The sequence below is a fragment of the Corythoichthys intestinalis genome, chromosome 6 (assembly GCF_030265065.1).
Source record: "Corythoichthys intestinalis isolate RoL2023-P3 chromosome 6, ASM3026506v1, whole genome shotgun sequence".
In the NCBI taxonomy this organism is placed as follows: Eukaryota; Metazoa; Chordata; class Actinopteri; order Syngnathiformes; family Syngnathidae; genus Corythoichthys; species Corythoichthys intestinalis.
The window spans coordinates 41,011,259-41,032,283 of record NC_080400.1 but is presented as its reverse complement, the minus strand read 5'-3'; the positions used below and the strand labels follow the sequence as shown (position 1 = coordinate 41,032,283).

Genomic DNA, 21,025 nt, shown 5'->3' with positions numbered 1-21,025 from the left:
TTAAGGCTCCCCTGATGCAGGTTTGAGGTCAACAGATTTTTTTCCCTTGGAGGAGGAACCTGTCTCGTAAAAAAAGGCATTTCCTGTTCTCACTAGGGGGCGCTAGACCTAATGGGTAATATTTCAATGCACTCGTGTTAAGGGTGGGATACCACAAATACATGCCAAATATGTAAAAGATTGAACGTTGTGTCAAGGAACTATTAGTCATTTACTGAATTTGTCATTTTGCCGAAAAAATGGTCGACTTTGGCACCACGCCCAGGTCAGACCCGTGAATGAAAACGCACCATTTTCAAAACTTAAGATTTCATATGTCTCCTGAACAGTCTCACCAATTTTGAAGATGATCCAACTAACTCCCACGGCGAAAAGGTCTCAAATGTGCACCCTGTGAATCGATAAAAATTTCATATTTGATCCAAAATAACCGATTTCCTGTTGGGTTTGGAATATGCGTGTAAATGCTTTTTTGGAGCGGTTTTGGACAAGGTATAGACCCCCCAAATTTCATTGCTCTACGCTGACATACCCTAATGTTATAGGCCAATTTTAAAATTTCAAGGGGGCGCCACTGAGCCATTTTGTTATATTTTTTTGCAACGTTGCAAAATTATCGAAATTTACAATTTTCCGGACGTATGTGCAAATTTTGGTGACTTTTCGTGCATGTTCAGGCCTCCAAATTGGCCGTTTTCATTTGCCCTGAAAAAAAAAAAAAAAAAAAAAAATAAAAAAAAAAATAATCCTTTGCAAAACAATAGGGCCTTCGCACGTCTAGTGCTCGGGCCCTAATAATAATAATCCTTTGCATTACAATAGGGCCTTCGCACGCCTAGTGCTCGGGCCCTAATAATCCTTTGCATTACAATAGGGCCTTCGCACGCCTAGTGCTCGGGCCCTAATAATAATAATAATAATCCTTTGCAAAACAATAGGGCCTTCGCACGTCTAGTGCTCGGGCCCTAATAATAGGCAGCTAATGTGGGAGCGCTCTTGATATTTTTTTTGGGAAAAAAAAAAAAAATGGTGAAAGACTGAAATATGTATTTTCATATGGCTAAAGAATGAACAAAAACGTGTACAGAAAGACATTAATGTTTTTTTTTTTCATTTGGAAGGTAGAGAAAATGCTGTATGTTTATTCCCTACTATGGTATCACCTATGTTTAAGTAATTCCATAAAATGGCTGCCATGCATTCCATTACAGTGGTATGAAAATGTATCCGAACCTTTTGGAATTTCTCACATTTCTGCATAAAATCACCATCAAATGTGATCTGATCTTTGTCAAAATCACACAGATGAAAAACAGTGTCTCATTTAACCAAAACCACCCAAACAGGTAAAGGTTTTTATATTTTAATAAGGATAGTATGCAAACAATTACAGAAGGCGGAAAAATAAGTAAGTGAAGCATCACATTTAATATTTTGTGCCCCCCCCCACTCCACCCCCTTTGGCAGCGATAACTTCAGCCAGACGCTTCCTGTAGCTACAGATCAGTCTGGCACATCGATCAGGACTAATCTTGACGCATTGTTCCCTAAAAAACTGCTGTAGTTCAGTCAGATTCCTGGGATGTCTGGCATGAATCTCTGTCTTTAGGTCATGCCACAATATCTCAATGAGGTTCAAGTCTGGACTTTGACTTGGCCACTGCACAACGTGTATTTTGTTCTTCATTCATTCATTGTTCTACATTCTGAAGTAGATTTACTTCTGTGTTTTGGATCATTGTCTTGTTGCAGCATCCATCCCCTTTTTAGCTTCAACTGTCTGACAGACGGCCTCAGATTTTTCTGCAACACATCCTGATAAACCTTTGAAATTATTCTTACATTAATGACTGCAAATTGTCCAGGCCCTGAGGTAGCAAAACAGCCACAAATCATGATGCTCCCTACACCATGCTTCACGGTGGGGATGAGGTGTTGATGTTGGTGAGCTGTTCCATTTTTTCCCCCACACATGACACAATGCGTTACTCCCAACATTATACAGTATATATAATATAATACTATAATATATTATAGTGGGCAGGGCAACTGTAAACCACTCATCAGTGATTGAGCACACAACTGACTTATAATTTTTGGTAAAAATTGGTTTCAATTGCTCTTTAAGTCTCCTTAAGCAGAGGGTTCTCTTACGTATTTTCTAAGCTTGAGAACGATAAACCGATACGACCGGATATCCGGTTTTACAGGTGAGCGATACAGCTGTATCGATAGTAAAGTTACTATTCGACAGTAATTAGCCATTAAATATTCAATGAACCGATAGTAGAGATAGAATTCGGCTATCGCGAGCACAAGAATCTGCTTCTAATGCCTCGTTCAATGCATTGCTTAATTGGATAATAATTTTGCTTTTACTTCACATGCTGCGCTTGTGTCATTCACCACACAGTGCACTTAGATTGAGACCGCACGCATGATATAATATGGACAAGCACAACTCATGGTCATGGTTGCCTCAACTTCCCATGCATTTCGGCAGAACCGCTACTAGTCGCCGTCATTACCAGATCGTCACGGGCGTGTCATAACAACGCGAGAGCTAACAAAACCACTGTAACGCATGCTCCGTAGCGTTTTCTTCACAGCCCAAAACGAAACTAGTAGTGGAAACGAAGCAACATGCTAAAACAATGGACAGTTTGAGCACCGACGCCAGCGACGTCCAGCGATTGATTTTCAACGCACCCAGGAAAACAAAAGTCGGACTTTGAAGTGAGGAAGGCAGCCAGATCTTTTCGCACGGGACAGAGCTAGTGTGAAGTGTGGAGCGGTTCAGAGATCGTGAGTTTTTAACCCTGAAAAAATAACCCACTACAATGGTGGAAAGGGCAGCACGACCCTCTGGAGATTTTTTTTCCCACGAAACGGAGTCTACTTAAACATGAACATGTGGATTAGTTGATCTTCCTCAAGAAAAAAATCTGCCCTTCAAAAAAGATATGGACAGTGATGAGGAGTAAAAAATGTGGAAACACAGGCATAAGTGAAAGACTTAGCTGTGTATAAGGTTAAAGTAGTGATTACTACGTTAAGTAGTGACCTGTCTAAAATGCCATATTTTTATTCCCCCAATTATACCAGTGGTAAAGCATAATTTATTATTTATTTATAATAACATTGCAGGTTTAATTCTTTTTTTTCTAGAGCTGCTGCATATAATTGATATTTTTTGTTTGATAGATGTTTACGTTGAAAGTTTGCACTTAAACTACTTACCTCTTGTATTCAAAACACCAGGAAGTACAGTAATTGAATTACTGCACTTTATTGTTGTCTGTCACTGGGGTTTTATTATCAATCCTATCCAAAAAATGACGGTCATATAGTAAGCCTTAATATTTTTTTTCATAAAAAAAAAAAAAAATAATAATAATAAAACATAACATTGGTATGAAATTTAGTTGTTTAATTTTGCTATTAGAAATGTGGTCTTTTTTATATGTTTAAAATACTGTACGAACACGCACAACAAATGTTTACTATCATATCGTTTTCACTCTGTATCGAACCGTATCATTCTTAAACTGTATCGAATCGTATCGAATCGCTTGGCCATAAAAATGTATTGTTTTTTAATCAAATCGTAACCTGTGTATCTAGATACATATCAAATCGGCTTCATGCCAGAGATTCCCAACCCTAATATTTTCCCCCCCGCTGTCATTGTTTGCATGTTATCGTCATAAAAATATGAAAGCCTATAAATGTTTGGGTGGTTTTAGTTAAAGCAGACACTGTATTTTCATCTGTGTGATTTTGATATGATCAGAACACATTTCATAATGATTTTATGCAGAAATATGAGAATTTCCTAAAGGTTTAGATAGTTTTTCATACCACTGTAGCAATGTCTAGTCTGTTTGTTTACTACCTTATGCCTTTACAAAACGAAATCCCATTGAGCAGAGGTTCAAAAGGTTAAGAAAGAAGACACAAACATACTCTAGACTAGATTATAAACCATTGGAGAGGGCTGCAGAACACAATCTAATTGAGATAGAAATACACTAAGAAAGTGAATTATATTCAGTAGCTCCATCCAAGACTAACAACATACAGTACAACATTCTTTTAGTGTCTTGCCAATTACCACGGAAAGATTTGTTCCAATATCTATTAGTCAATTACCAGATTTTGTCAGGTTTGTTAAATATATCATTGTTGAAATGGATTATAGCGTGACACGTTGTTGTTGTTGTTTTGTTTTTCTCAATTTTATTGTACAGTACTTTTCTGCCTTTTATTTATCATGTAGTACAGTGCCTTGCAAAAGTATTCGGCCCCCTTGAACCTTGCAACCTTTCGCCACATTTCAGGCTTCAAACATAAAGATATAAAATTTTAATTTTTTTGTCAAGAATCAACAACAAGTGGGACACAATCGTGAAGTGGAACAAAATTTATTGGATAATTTAAACTTTTTTAACAAATAAAAAACTGAAAAGTGGGGCGTGCAATATTATTCGGCCCCCTTGTGTTAATACTTTGCAGCGCCACCTTTTGCTCCAATTACAGCTGCAAGTCGCTTGGGGTATGTTTCTATCAGTTTTGCACATCGAGAGACTGACGTTCTTGCCCATTCTTCCTTGCAAAAGAGCTCGAGCTCAGTGAGGTTAGATGGAGAGTGTTTGTGAACAGCAGTCTTCAGCTCTTTCCACAGATTCTCGATTGGATTCAGGTCTGGACTTTGACTTGGCCATTCTAACACCTGGATACGTTTATTTTTGAACCATTCCATTGTAGATTTGGCTTTATGTTTTGGATCATTGTCCTGTTGGAAGATAAATCTCCGTCCCAGTCTCAGGTCTTGTGCAGATACCAACAGGTTTTATTCCAGAATGTTCCTGTTTTTGGCTGCATCCATCTTCCCGTCAATTTTAACCATCTTTCCTGTCCCTGCTGAAGAAAAGCAGGCCCAAACCAGTTGCTTTTACGCCAAACATATTGTTTTGCATTGTGGCCAAAAAGTTCAATTTTGGTTTCATCTGACCAGAGCACCTTCTTCCACATGTTTGGTGTGTCTCCCAGGTGGCTTGTGGCAAACTTTAAACGAGACTTTTTATGGATATCTTTGAGAAATGGCTTTCTTCTTGCCACTCTTCCATAAAGGCCAGATTTGTGCAGTGTACGACTGATTGTTGTCCTATGGACAGGCTCTCCCACCTCAGCTGTAGATCTCTGCAGTTCATCCAGAGTGATCATGGGCCTCTTGGCTGCATCTCTGATCAGTTTTCTCCTTGTTTGAGAAGAAAGTTTGGAAGGATGGCCGAGTCTTGGTAGATTTGCAGTGGTCTGATGCTCCTTCCATTTCAATATGATGCCTTGCACAGTGCTCCTTGAGATGTTTAAAGCTTGGGAAATCTTTTTGTATCCAAATCCGGCTTTAAACTTCTCCACAACAGTATCTCGGACCTGCCTGGTGTGTTCCTTGGTTTTCATAATGCTCTCTGCACTTTAAACAGAACCCTGAGACTATCACAGAGCAGGTGCATTTATATGGAGACTTGATTACACACAGGTGGATTCTATTTATCATCATCGGTCATTTAGGACAACATTGGATCATTCAGAGATCCTCACTGAACTTCTGGAGTGAGTTTGCTGCACTGAAAGTAAAGGGGCCGAATAATATTGCACGCCCCACTTTTCAGTTTTTTATTTGTTAAGTTTAAATTATCCAATAAATGTTGTTCCACTTCACGATTGTGTCCCACTTGTTGTTGATTCTTGACAAAAAAATTAAATTTCATATCTTTATGTTTGAAGCCTGAAATGTGGCGAAAGGTTGCAAGATTCAAGGGGGCGGAATACTTTTGCAAGGCACTGTATATTTTGCTTTGTTGTCAAGCACTTTGAGGACCTCTCAGGTTTTTGTAAAGGGCTATATAAATAAATTTGATTTGATTTGTATAGATCCAAGCTTACGTAAACAGTTGGCACATTCAACACATGAAATGCACTTCCCCAATACAATCGGAAAGAAATTACTTACACTGCTGTCATTTTTGTTACATCATTGCGTCTTAAATTTTCCCTCAAGTCCGAGGTCAGGTGTAAAAACAAACTCACGACAGGGCTGAAAGCTCAAAGCAGGCACTCTACTCAATTAAGACACCACACAGTGAGTAATGCACATGTTTGTAGATAAACAAATTATGATTACACTCACACTCTGACTGTTGAGTAATGTTTGAACATCAGGTGCCCCCAGATATATCATCAAGCTCAAATGTAGAGTGACATATACTCAAAATTCTCCTATTGCCCTTGTGCCAAACGCAAGTAAATGCAGATTTGACTTTCATAATAGTCACGGGATTAATGGTGGACTTGGGCTTTAGCTCGCTGAAACACCCCCAAGATTAAGGGTCAAACTCAGTTGAACAAGTCAGCTACAGTTATTAATGCTCACTGAGCAGACTGTGTGACTGAATATGTCGTGTATTGCAAGATTGCTCTTGTCTTTTTGCTGAGGCTGTGTTTAAAAAAAGATTAAGGTTACTCAACACCTCTTTACAAGTCTCATTCCGCAGTAGAGATGTTAGATGCAAAAGTTAATATTGTATATTGTAGCTAGAGGGTCTTGTTAGATTCGATGTTTGAGCCATCTTTCTTTACTGGTTGACTGGGTGCTGTGGATACGATTTCTAACACACACATCAAGCAAAGGCAAAATCTGGGATTCATATTTTGATTAAGTGACTTTCTTTGCAAGTTTGTGCGTGACGAAAGCCAAACTTTCTATCATGTGGCACTTTTTTTAATCTCTGAGAGAATTAACCCGCAGAGATATAGACTACTGTTTACTGTAGCTGTAGAGCAGTCCTGATACCGATGTCGAGAACAGAGCTTGTTATTGTTCAACCATGTTGTTAATATTGTGTTGTTTTTATGAGGTCTTAACCCTTGAGAAAAATACAACTGTAAGGTGCTCAACCAGAACAAAATAGTCAGCCAGTGTCCCAATACAACCTGAAGAGCTGCAGTGACACTGTTCACCCTAGAAATAAAATAACAGCAAAATAACATTAGCTTCTGAAAACTGGCATAAACTGTACTCAAATGTTCAGTGAAGTTGCATGTTCCTGTGTTTGCCTGGAGCTAAATAATAACTGACCATTGTAGACTGAAAATTGTGTTGCATTTAAAGGGTGCTCGCCTTATAGTATCATGCTAGCCAGGTCAGCCAAAGAAATACAGAAGCTAAGACCCTCATTTCTTTGTATAGACAAGTTTCCTAGGTACTTCCGCTTTACTTCTGCAAGCAACTTCCATTTTAGACATTTTCCATCCAAAACAACAGTGGAGCTGGAGTGACATTACTCATCAAAATCCCTTAAAAAAGACAATTTGGAAATACCGCATCCATCTGCCATCATCATAACAGGGGAAGACAAGATGTTCATGAAGGCAGATGTGGAACCAAGCTCGCGCCACCACAAAGACCGGGTCTTTTTGTAGCCATGTTGCCGCTGTATTATGGAAGGTATGTTCTTCCTATCCCTGCATTTTCATGTGTTTGGTGCTCAAAAAATACTAAAGCTAAAATATTGTGCATGAAACGACTTGCGGCCTTAGATATTGTTATTACGATGATGATTGTAATTATGATGATCTTTAATATTATTAACTACAACTACTGTATCTGCTGCTTGCCTGTTGCTAATCAGTACGTGTAGATAGCACAATATGTCAACGCATAAATGCAAGTGTTACAGGTTTTTTGTTCGTTTGTTTACAGGTGGAAAACGCTGTTAGGCAAGGAAAGATAAGTTGATGTGCCTCACAGCAACACTTACTGTACGCTGATGGACATAAATGGAGATTACGTCATTTTACCCGGGGGCGGCCGAAAGGCTGGGGATGGAGGCGGTGGATTGCCTCGTGGCGTTCCTTTAGCTCGATCTCGAGATCCAACTACGAGCTTTTTAAATGCAGCAACTTTAAGATACGCTACTGGAGGTGGAATTACCTAGGACAGCTGGATAAAGCCTTGGCAGGGCTCCAAAGCTCTGCTGTCTCATATCACATTCTCGTATGCTAGCTTTCCAATAATTTTATAAATTGTGATTTATTGACCTGTTTTACACATGCACCAATCGTTTTAAATAAAACAACAACTGGAATCATGTTGTTTTATTGCGATCAATATCTGCAATAAAAAAGAATGACATACAATTTTTGTATATATGTACATACCTTGTAGTATTTCCTTGTAACAACAAAATCCGTGCCAGCCCTTCTGCATTCTGCAAATGTAATATAATGTGTAATTTCACCTCATTTTGGTCACTCAAGTGTCCGGCACATACGTCATGTTAACACATGCTGACAGGTTGTTATAATTTTGTCCACGAATGATTAACGAAGTGATAAGAACAATCATACAATCTCATCCATTTCGTGCTGGATCCATTTTTGGAGATTCTGTGGGTTCCTCTGGCTTGAGTTTGGAGTTCTAACTTCGTCAACACACTGGTAACTTCAACCGCAACTCATGAGGTCTTTTCTAATCCAGACGTTCAAAGCAGAAATTTTCCAATGATGGCGCTGCCCATATTTCACTCAGGAACCTTGTCTATAGCTCACGCAATGAGAGTAAGAAACACACATTTGAGGTGGTCTCAGGCGTTTTGCCACACTTCACATTTCTCATGCTCCCAAAAATGTAATATCATTGTCAAAATAGGAAAATGAAATTAAAAAATTGCCGCTCCATATACATTTGCCCTTTCCAAATAGATTTGCCTGCAGCCATCATGTTGATTTAAAGAACGTGTGCAGTCAGATGTCAGTCCGCCTGCATGCACTACCTCAAACTTGGGCACTGTATGCACCCCGGGTCACTTGCGGTCCGCTGGGCATTTCTCTGGGGAGTGCCATATGACCTTCAAATACTGAATAAAAGAGAAAATTTTATTTATTCTGCGCAAAAAATACAAATTTGTTGCTTTTAAGAAAAGCCAAACATAGTTATGGTAAGCAAAAATAAAATAATAAATAAAATTAACTTACCGATGCAATCTTTGAGTCAGGCAACATTTCTTTTGCTAATTCTGAGAAATGATCAGCAATAGTTGCAGGCAATTAGTGTTCGGCAACAAACTGGCAGAATAAAATCTCCGCCTTCATCACAGCATCCAATGAGTGCGTGGTTTTGTTTTGTGGTAAAAATTGTTCATTGATAGGCTTGTAGCTTTTCATTCTGCAGACTGCATCTTTATGACCTTTTTTCTCGAAGTGCTTTCTGAGATCGTAGAATCCTGATACAGAAACTTTAATGTTCAATCCACATGGCACGCAAAATGAATACTGTGGTCCTTTCGAAGACGCTTTTATCCACCCAGCGTATTCACTGGTTTGTGTCTCCCATTCTGGTAGATGGCGTCCGTGGGCAACAGTATTTCTTTTCTCACGAGCTGTTTCATCCACATTTTTATCACGTTTGTATCAACTTTGTCAACTGCGAGTCACGAAATAGTGGCCGAAGAGCAAGTGCAGTCACGTGATTGGAAGAAGTAGACGCTAAGCTCAACGCGCAATTCTCACGAGCAAATGGCTACGGAGTAATTCGGTGCATTGTCTCGTTGCTGAAACGGTGACAAAATCAGAACGGAGAAAGCCTGCCCGTCTCATCAGACCATGGGACATGGTTCCAGTAATCCATGTGCTTTGTTGACATGTCTTCGGTAAACTGTTTGCGGGCTTTCTTGTGTACCGTCTTCAGAAGAGGCTTCCCCCTGGGGTGACAGCCATGCACACCAATTTGATGTAGAGTGCGGCGTATGGTCTGAGCACTAACAGGCTGACCCCCCACCTTTTCAATCTCTGCAGCAATGCCGACAGGACTCCTGTAACGAGTCACATGACATTTTGGAGGGAAAATGACAAGCAGTACTCAATTTGGACATTTAGGGATGTACGTAGTTTCTAAGAGGGTGTACTCACTTTTGTTGCCAGGGGTTTGGATAAAAATGGCTATATTTTGAGTTTTTTTGAGGGGAAAATAAATTAACTCTATTATATAAGCTGCACACAGACTACTTTTCATTTTGTCAAAGTGTCATTTTGGTCAGTGTTGTCCCATGAAAAGATATACTTAAATATGTGCAGAAATGGGAGGGGTGTACTCACTTTTGTGATACACTGTATGTACGTATTTATGTATTTAAAATTAATAATCCTACATTGACACAAATAAATGTTATTCTCAGCATTGTGCATTGTGTTTGCTACTGGTTCATAATTTCTTTCTCCCATTCTCTTTATTCTCATCCCTTTGTTCCGATAGCATTTCCCAGCTGTGAGTGGTGCCTTCATGGATTCTCCCTACAATGGCAATACGTCCTTGCAGACGTCCACTTCCAACCTCAACGCCGGGTATTCCCGACCATCCGAGACGGAAGATGATGGCAAAGTATCCAGTGACACGATTTGGCTGTGGATTGCTGTCCTGGCAACCATCGGCAACATAGTAGTGGTAGCTGTCGTTTGTGCCTGTGCCTTCTGACAAGATGTGAAGGCTGAACAAGGATTTTCAAGGACAAGGAATCTTGTACATCCTGAATATATATATTTTTTAGAATGATAAAAATAAGCTTGCAATTTTTTTTCACAATGAAAAAATAACCCAAATTCTTATAAAAGTATTTTTTGTTGTGTATATAGAGCTGTTAGAAAACTGGATATGAAGCAAAGCTTAGTCTAGGTTAAAACAAATGTCGCACAATACTCTCTGTTGACCAACATTCAAAGCAACCCCTGAGATCATTTAATATGAACACTTTATCAGAAAATCTTAAAGGTTACCTTGCATTATAATTTTTATGTATTATTTTATTATAATCATTATTCATAACCTTTGATGTCATTTTGTCAGATTTGGAAGACAATTTGTGTTGAAAATGTGCAGAATGCTCTTTTATTTTTATTGTTTTTTAAAAAGCTATTTTAGTTGTTTGTTTTTTGCTTGATTGTGAACGGTCAGATTCTTATGTAACTGACTGGATCAATTTGGAATATTTAACATTAACTCTATTCGTGCTGATTAATCATTGATCAGTAGGTGTGCCAGTGTGTAGGTGCTTACATTAAATGGTCTTGTGGCCATTGGCGAACTAGCACGTAGGAAGCACAAAGTGGGCCGGTACTTGCATAATAAGTTGCAATACGACGTCACACTGTCAACAATTTAAAATCACAGTCGTTTGGTGAGCATTTTGACTTTCAAAAGCAATTGCAATCAAAGCAAAAACTACATGCTTGACAAATTATAAACCAGGTAACACAATTATTTTGATCTGTCTATTGAGCTGTTCGTTTGGATTTCAGCCGATGAACAGCTGCAGCTGTTATAGTTGAATGTTACCCCTACTCAGATGGTTATGCAAGTCAAACCAACCGATGTTACATAAAGTCTTTAATCGCAGCTACAACAGAGAACGAGACCCTAATGAAAACATCCATCCATCCATCCATCCATCCATCCATCCATCCATCCATCCATCCATCCATCCATCCATCCATCCATCCATCCATCCATCCATCCATCCATCCATCCATCCATCCATCCATCCATCCATCCATCCATCCATCCATCCATCCATCCATCCATCCATCCATCCCTATCTATCTATCTATCTATCTATCTATCTATCTATCTATCTATCTATCTATCTATCTATCTATCTATCTATCTATCTATCTATCTATCTATCTATCTATCTATCTATCTATCTATCTATCTATCTATCTATCTATCTATCTATCTATCTATCTATCTATCTATCTATCTATCTATCTAATCCATACAGCCATCCATTTTCTCCCGTTTATGCAATTCAGCTTAAACAGTGAGTTTTAGATTTGATGCAACTCACCCAAAAAATGTGTTTACTTGAACCTCTTATTCTAAAATTAAGAATTTAAACACAGGCAAAACCAGAAAAAACTAATTCATTATCAATAAGTGTGTGGCTATGCGGTTTAACCTTAGCGTGACTGTTTAAGATTAGGGAAACAAAACACAAACCAAGTGAAACAAATGCTCCATCCGCACGTGTCCCAGACTGTCTTTCTTAACATCATCAGCTGCGTCAGTTTATGTTTGGCCTTTTTGACACAGTTAATGAGGGCCTCTGGTGGTCGCAGTCATTATAACTGCTGCCAGTTGGGAAGTGGTAGTGAATGAAATCTACAAGTCAACTAATGGGTGCGAGAAAATGTGGGTCAAAGTAAAATAAAAAGAGAAAATGTGTTAAACTATCGTGCTCACGCATGCCATGGCATGTCTAAAAACTAAAGAATGAGTGATTTCAGGCATCATCTATTATAGTCTGATGCAGATGGACAATGCACAGTATGGCCTCATGCTTACATACTGTATGCATTTGTACTTATCTCAGTTTAGATCAGCTTATGAAATTTTTACCATCATCCTGTCAGTTGTCCGCAGAGCAATAAACTGCTATGTGCCTCCGTTTCTGCGGATCCCCTCCTCCCGATACCGTTTTTCTCTATCTCTCCCTCACTTAAGTGTGTGCCAGAGGGAAGCCTCCCTGTGGAGCCCATTAGAGTGGGTTTGAACTTGTCGTGTTGATTCTAGTCTTAGATGAGTTTGCAGACAAAAAAGAGCCAAGCTTACGTCAAAGACATAAAAGAGCTGGCAGTAGGGGAAAATAGGCCAAGAAGAGGTTGCAATGATCCACACAAGAGTGGCAATTAAGAAGAGAGAAAGGGGTGATGAGTCAAACACATTCACATGACTGACAGAACTAGACCCATTAATCACTTCTAAGCCGAGGCATGACAAGGCAGGTTGTAAAGGGAAAACGGAAGAAAGAAGAGGATGATGAGATATGACAAGTTAAAGAACAGGAATTCAGTGAAGGAATTAGGTGAAATGAATTTGTCACAAGCTTTCAACCAGTAACATCCTTTGCTTAATATGAGACCAATAAAAGATTTTTACCCTTTCTTTTTAATAGTAAGTCTGTCAAAAAAGTTCATTTGTATTATAAACTGCAGTTTATTTATTTTATTTTTTGCAGCCCTCTGAGCAACCAGGCAGGTCCGCAGGCACTAGAGCTGCTCCTATTAATAGTTTACCCCCGCTTCAGTTCGTACAATGAAAAAGTAAAGTGGCTTTGTAGTTCTTTCAATTAGTTAAAGGTCAAGCGGTCATCGTCCATGACCCTTTCACTCTCAGTGTCATGTCAAGTCAGTGTTCTGTAGAAGCACAAAACTTTCAGCCATTCGGACTCTACCAAGAAGAGAGCATGGAATCCAATGGATAAAAATAAATGTTATCAAGCTGGGAGTACATCACATCCTCCACCAAAATCATAAACTGTCATCTGATCAATGGTGAAGACAACACACATTCAAAAGACCATCAACAGAATGTATGTTAATCTTAGTAAGCAATGTTTGCGCATTTTTATTGTTCTATTTCATCAAATCATTCATCCATTTCATGTTCAGGGATGCTTTAAGGAGCTGGAGCATATCTTATCTTACATTGTGGAATAGGCAGTTGACACCCCGGATCCCTGTCGCCAGTAATTCTCTGGGCATACAGAGAGAGACAACCTTCCACACTTTCACTGAGTGGGAATTCAATCAATGCTGTCTGAATGAAAAGGTGAGTGAAACATGAATTCTCCAGTAACTTCTTTTCCATTTTCTCCTCATGTTCACATCAATGAACTGATGCTGTTGAGAATGTCTTGTAACAATGGTTGTAAGTACAGTTTTTGTGACTGTACTGGATTTATACTCTGGAGCGATTCATGTGTGAAATTACTCACACGTTATAATATTATTTCACATATTATTTTCACACTATACCGCAAGAGGGCGCTCAATGCCTGTGTTTCAACATTTGAGGTAATTTATAAAAACAAAAGAACTAAGAAAGGCTGAACAAAATGGCACCGAAAAGAAAATCGTATCCTGCAGATTACAAACTGCAAGTAGTGAATGCAGCCGAAAACGGTAATCGAGCAGCGCAAAAGTTTGGTGTTAGCGAGAAATTTGTGACTGGCAAAATGTGGAGGTTCCACTGTTGTTCTGTATTCTATTCTTATTTTAAAATTGCCTGTCAAGATAACATGCCCGTTCTTGGTGTTGGATTTTATCAAATGAATTTCCAACCAAAATGCGAGTTATAATATGGTGCGATTTACAGTGGGGCAAATAAGTATTTAGTCAACCACTAATTGTGCAAGTTCTCCCACTTGAAATTATTAGAGAGGCCTGTAATTGTCAACATGGGTAAAGCTCAACCATGAGAGACAGAATGTGGGGAAAAGAAAAAAAAAAAAAATCACATTGTTTTTTAAAAAATTTCTTTGCAAATCATGGTGGAAAACAAGTATTTGGTCAATACCAAAAGTTCATCTCAATACTTTGTTATGTACCCTTTGTTGGCAATAACGGAGGCCAAACGTTTTCTGTAATTCTTCACAAGTTTTTCACACACTGTTGCTGGTGTTTTGGCCCATTTCTCCATGCAGATCTCCTCTACAGCAGTGATGTTTTGGGGCTGTTGTTAGGCAACACGAACTTTCAACTCCCTCCACAGATTTTCTACATAGTTGAGATCTGGAGACCGGCTAGGCCACTCCAGGACCTTGAAATGCTTCTTACGAAGCCACTCCTTTGTTGACCTGGCTGTGTATTTGGGATCATTGTCATGCTGAAATACCCGGCCACGTCTCATCTTCAATGCCCTTGCTGATGGAAGGAGATTTTCACTCAAAATCTCTCGATACATGGCCCCATTCATTCTTTCCTTTACAAAGATCAGTCGTCCTGGTCCCTTTGCAGAAAAACAGCCCCAAAGAATGATGTTTCCAACCCCATGCTTCACAGTTGGTATGGTGTTCTTAGGATGCAATTCAGTATTCTTTCTCCTCCAAACACGAGAACCTGTGTTCCTACCAAAAAGTTCTATTTTAGTTTCATCTGACCATAACACATTCTCCCAGTCCTCTTCTGTATCATCCAGATGCTCTCAAGCGAACCGCAGACGGGCCTGGATGTGTACTTTCTTCAGCAGGGGGACATGTCTGGCAGTGCAGGATTTGAGTCCCTGGCGGCGCATTGTGTTACTGATAGCAGCCTTTGTTACTGTGGTCCAAGCTCTCTGTAGGTCATTCACTAGGTCCCCCCGTGTGGTTCTGGGATTTTTGCTCACCGTTGTTGTTATCATTTTGACGCCATGGGGTCAGATCTTGCATGGAGCCCCAGATCGAGGGAGATTATCAGTGGTCTTGTATATATTCCATTTTCTAATAATTGCTCCCACAGTTGATTTCTTTACACCAAGCGTTTTACCCATTGCAGATTCAGTCTTCCCAGCCTGGTGCAGGTCTACAATTTTGTCTCTGGTGTCCTTCGACAGCTCTTTGGTCTTGGCAATAGTGGAGTTTGGAGTGTGACTGACACGTGTGGACACGTGTCCTTTATATCGATAATGAGTTTAAACAGGTGCCATTAATACAGGTAACGAGTGGAGCCTCGTTAAACCTCGTTAAAAGAAGTTAGACCTCTTTGACAGCCAGAAATCTTGCTTGCTTGTTGGTGACCAAATACTTATTTTCCATTCTAATTTGGAAATAAATTTAAAAATCAAACAATGTGATTTTCTGTTTTATTTTTCCACAATCTGGTTTACCCATGTTGATAATTACAGGCTTCTCTAATCTTTTTAAGTAGGAGACCTTGCACAATTGGTGGTTGACTAAATACTTATTTGCCCCACTGTATATCTGTTTTTGTTCTTCTCAATGCGCATTTTTTGGCTGGTCTGACTTAAGGCTGATGTATGCTTCTGCATTGCGGTGACGGCGAACTTACGCCGTTAACGCAGACTCGATTTACGACCCTACGCCGTAGCCTGACTTGCGCCTCCCAAAAATCCTGACTATGCGTCACGTCAATGCTTCGTGACGTGAACATCAAAGGGCTGTGATTGGTCCGCTCACAACATTGTTTCTGGTTCAGCACAACAACACCGCCCTTTTTGAACATTTGTACATTTTCTGTGTTGCTTACTCTTCGATATTTGTATTAACAACATTTGCTGTTCAATACTGATTAGCTGCAGCTGCAAATACACACGTTCAGTCACCGTTGCAATTGCTGTCTATGACTGGGGGAAAACTAAATGAATTTGACAAGAGTCCCCAAAAACCAAAGACAAAGCCACACCCCTCTAGTGGCTTGGCTGTGAATTAAAAAGCAACAAGTTCACTTGACGCAGAACTTCAAATGCTCATGGACGATGTAGGATCTACGCCGTCCCTCCGCTGTCAACGGAACGCAGAAACATAAATCAAGCCTTAGATTCAAGTGCAATTTATAGTTGAAAAATACAGAAATCCTCCTTATATACTGTATATATACGCTGCAACTGCATTATATATTTATGGCAAAATCTTGCATCAACCTTTGCATGACATATACTGTAATTTCTACATTGATATAGACAATTCATGCTAAAGCTGTGATGTCCAAAGTAACTGGGGAAGAGAACACTCAACATTCAGGCTGGATGTAACTCATGATAACAGCATAAAAAGTTTAATGAATTAGCAAACTGACCTGACAGGGGACCAGTAGGAGCTAATCTCTGCCTTGCTTAAGGTTGAATGCACATAAGGAATTTTGTTTAATCAGACAACAGCTTTTCATTCAGGTCAGTTTGTATAAAAAAAAAATAGGAAAAGCACACACATTATTTAATTAATTAATTTATTTTTACAGGACTTTTCACATACAGTACACATTTTAAATACTGTACGTGAGAGTAAGGGGTTGCACTCCCGCCACTTACTGTATATCATTCCAAAAACATGTTAGGGTAAATTAAAACTAACTGCCCTGAGATGTGAATCAGATTGTTTTTTTTCACTCATGGCCGTAAATTTACTCCAGATCAGAACAGGTTGTATTTTGTATCTCGCCCTAAGTCTGGCCATAAACTCAACATGATAATTTTAAAATGTATTACACGTGGCTGACCAGTAGTAGGCGATGTCACCGTGAAACAGCCAAGATGTGGAAAGTCCACACACCTCTGAAGACTGGAGTTATGTCAAGATTTTGTGACTGCAACAAATAAGAACAATGATTCAAAAAGTTTTCACATTTTACCCTTTATATGATGCTGCACTTGCTTTGGCAATGCTTTTATTATGTTGTAATAATTGGTATTAACTGGTTATATTAATTAAACACTATCAACCCAAACTAGAGCCTGGGGGCCAGCTTTCTTGTGCAACAAAAAAGTCAATGCATTCATGTTTGGGTTTACAGTTAATGGGCTTACGAGGGTTGACGCTCTTCACTTCAGCTACGTCACCACTACGGAGGCTCCTTCATTTTGCTGATGTCTTACACTTTGTTTCAGGACCCTTTTACACTGAGCTGCTGCTAGTTAAAAAACACCTTAAGTATGATGCAAATGAATACGTTTCTTCTTTTGACTAATTGAGAATCACCTTTTGTACTCCCATAAACAGATCTCCAGCATTGATCTTGAAAAGTTCTTGATAAAGAGTGACTGAACGCAGGACGCTGGGGCGACCACCGTTTCCCCTTATCAAACTATTTGGGACCATGAACATTTTTCTTCTCTTTCTGAGATTAAAACCTTGGCACATTGCTGTCGAGCAATGCAACAAGCAACAAAGTGTTTCGCTGGAAGGCTGAATGCAATTGGTGAAAATGTCACATCACATTGTAGACACCACTACACATGCATGATTAATATAGCTCACTTTTTTCTTAATGTTTTTCAGGGTGTCAATATTTTGTTTTGTTACAAACATTCAGAGACTTCTTAATCAAAAATCTGTGAAGGTTTTGGCACAGATTAACAATACGATTCTCCTGTATATAATAAGACACCTGTGGAATAACATCATTAAAATAACAAGATGATATGTGATAGTTGTTTGTCCTATTAAGTTTTGTATAGTTTTCTTTAACCCTTGCACATGTTTTAGTGTCCTCATATTATACAAAGAAAGAAAACAAAAATCCAGGCTAGATAAGGAACACGGTGAAGAGGCAAGGCCGATTTGTGAAATTCATTTCATCCCCAGGGGCAAACCCAAATCACTTTATTGAGTATGGCAGAGGAAAGAAACAAAAACAAAAGACATTAGCAAGAGAGAGCAGACAAAGTAGGCGCTTTCTAATTTCTCTTCTGAATATCTTTATTGTCAAGTCTTGTTTTACTCAGAGGCCTAGGAAGAGGTTGTAGACTGGAGGGGGGGTGTTTTCTGTATGAAATATGTACGGTACTATGTAAACAAATAAATTGATGAATTTTATTAATTCATCACTAGATGCTTGACATGTTCTTATCCATAGAACAAATTACAAGCAACTAATATTTTATATGTACTGTCAAAGAATTTTATAAACAAATCATGTATACTGTGTTATATGTATGTATCTAATATGACACAGATATTGAATCGGTGAAAACACATAACGTTTGAACTGACTGCCTTATGATGTTACAGCAACATTTGTATAGGAGTCTATTTACAATAACATACTGTAGATGCCAAGATGTCTGCATTCCATTCCTCTGAGACCTTCTTTTTCATATGATATATTTAAAGTTTATTATGGCCCTTTTGCACTTTCCCCTAAATTTATTTAGTCACTGATCAAAGTCAAATATTTGTAACAGTCAATCAAAAATCATATTGCTGTTGAAATTCAAATCACACATTTAATACGAAAGGTTAACTTGCTTTCCTGGATTTAACCTCTTTTAAGATGAATTTTCCCCTCATGCCATGTCAAAGTAATAATAATAAGAAAAAGTCAGACAAAATACGATCGTCGAACCATTTTACTTTTTGTCATTCACTCTGTGCTTGAATGCACATCAAGAAATATGTTGGTGTGAATGAATGGTGTGGATGTTGAAGTTTTTTTTTCTTGATGGAAGGAGAAAAATACTCGTTTTTAAAAAGCAAGCCCTACTACGTGTGGACATGGCCTTAATTGTAACCAGGAAATGTCTCTCCAAACAGCAAATGAGTAGAAATAGGCGAGATATGTGATGGATATTACAAAGTACACACGCTATGTATACAAAATATCTACTCTATCTTGAAGACACAACAGCTTGCATTCAAGGTCGCACTGCCAGGCTGATATAGTTCACAGCACTAGGAAGAAAAACATGAAACCATTTTCAAACCTTGAGAATGACATCAATGCACAATTAATCATGTTCTTGCTGTGGTTACGATATTTTAATTATACCATCATGGGTTTCCAGAGCAAGTTGCTCACATGTTGTTTTGGGGGAACTCAGGATGACCTTCATGATGCAACTCACCCATTGTTGTATGTGGTTTTGGGACCGACTTTGGTTGGTTATTGGTGCACTAACCTAATGGTACAGCATACAATAACAACAACAACAAAAAATTAAATAAAATATTATTGCCAAGTAGAGAATGTATTTCTCATTTTCTGTACCAGGAACATCAGGACTTCAGTCATACACAACGTGATTGTGTATAAGACCTGGAAACCAATCTAGCTGCATGAAATTAAGGGGCTGTTTAAATGGTGAAGCTGCGACACCAAGACGCGACGATTCTGTTGTGGAATGGACTAGCTTATACACGGTGAAGGCGAAACCGGAAGGCGAAGACTTTTGCTTCCGGCCTCCAAAGCGGAAGGATTCGATTGTGGGACTTGCTCTGCAACCATATGAATGGATCGCTCCCGCTCTGAGGATGTCAGCACTCGCACACATGGGCATACGCAGTTGCTGCTAGTCAATATTCAAACAGCAAACATGGTGGAACGTCGGCTTTAATTCACTGTTTTTATCATAATTTCAATTTAAATATATTTTATGTTCGGAATATTGTGCCTTTTGAAGCAAAACAAAAAAACGCGTGGATGCCATTTTTTGGTGTGGGCGGGTATTTTTTGAGGGGAAGTGGGCGTGTATGTTGTCTTACAGGCTTAGGAGGTTGTTTTCAAGGAACTGCATCATTGGCTGTCACCTTGTAAAACTGCATTGCCTCCTGGGGCCCAGCATGAATACTACATCGTTTTCACGTGAAATTGCTACATCGTTTGAATGGAGACGGAACCATGTAAATGCAAACATGAAATGTGTTATATTCTCAAAGCGTCACCATGTAAACGGCCCGTAGGTTCCTTGAACCACTATACCAGGAGTACCCAATTCCAGTCTTCGAGTGCCCCTACCCAGCTTCTTTTCCATGTCTCCCTCCTTTAACACACCTGAATCAAATGATCAGCTCTTTAAGAGCCTGATAATAATCTTGATTATTTGTGTTATTCCTTTAATGATCAGCTCTTTAAGAGCCTGATAACAATTCTTATTATTTCAAATTTGAAAAAGAAGGTCCAAATGAAACCTTTTTTTCAAGTTTGTAAAAAGTCAAAATGAATATGTGTAATAAGCGCTCAAATATCTATTACCCTTGCTAAATTCTGTTTTTTTTTTTTTTTTTTTTTTTTTTTTGTTCTCATGGAACCTGCAGATGCAATTGTTGACTTTGATTTTTTTTTTCAAAAAGAAATTTCAAAATTCTGAATTAGTCTCAAAATCATGAAATTTTAGGTGTATCAAATGTGATACATTTGGCAATAAAGGGTTAAAGATGGACTTAGGCACCCCTGCACTACACTAATGATGGCTGGTGATATATTTACATCACTTTTGATAATCTACCAATTTCATTACCACTAATGCTCTTTTAGCTGTAAACATGCCATTTTGAAGAAGTTCATTTTGGCAAGAGTGTTTATTGTGACTTTGAGATCATCTTGTTTGGAAATTTAATAACAATGCAACATTTATGTGGATTTATTATAGTAGTAAATTGATGAGAGCAGCATTTAAATAAACGTGTGTTTTTATTTTTCCAAAACAGTTACTCGGCAGCTCAGTCACTCTAAGAATGAGCACAATAAAAGTGTG

The 21,025-nt window shown here is 38.7% G+C and overlaps 1 long non-coding RNA gene across 1 annotated transcript; it reads left to right on the top strand.

The window, feature by feature from the left end:
• The first annotated feature begins 10,531 nt into the window (after positions 1 to 10,531).
• Positions 10,532 to 20,548, top strand: LOC130917954 (uncharacterized). The gene is made up of 3 exons (XR_009063538.1): positions 10,532 to 13,427; positions 13,507 to 13,666; positions 17,553 to 20,548. It is a non-coding gene; the product is annotated as an uncharacterized LOC130917954 (long non-coding RNA).
• The last annotated feature ends 477 nt before the right edge of the window (positions 20,549 to 21,025 follow it).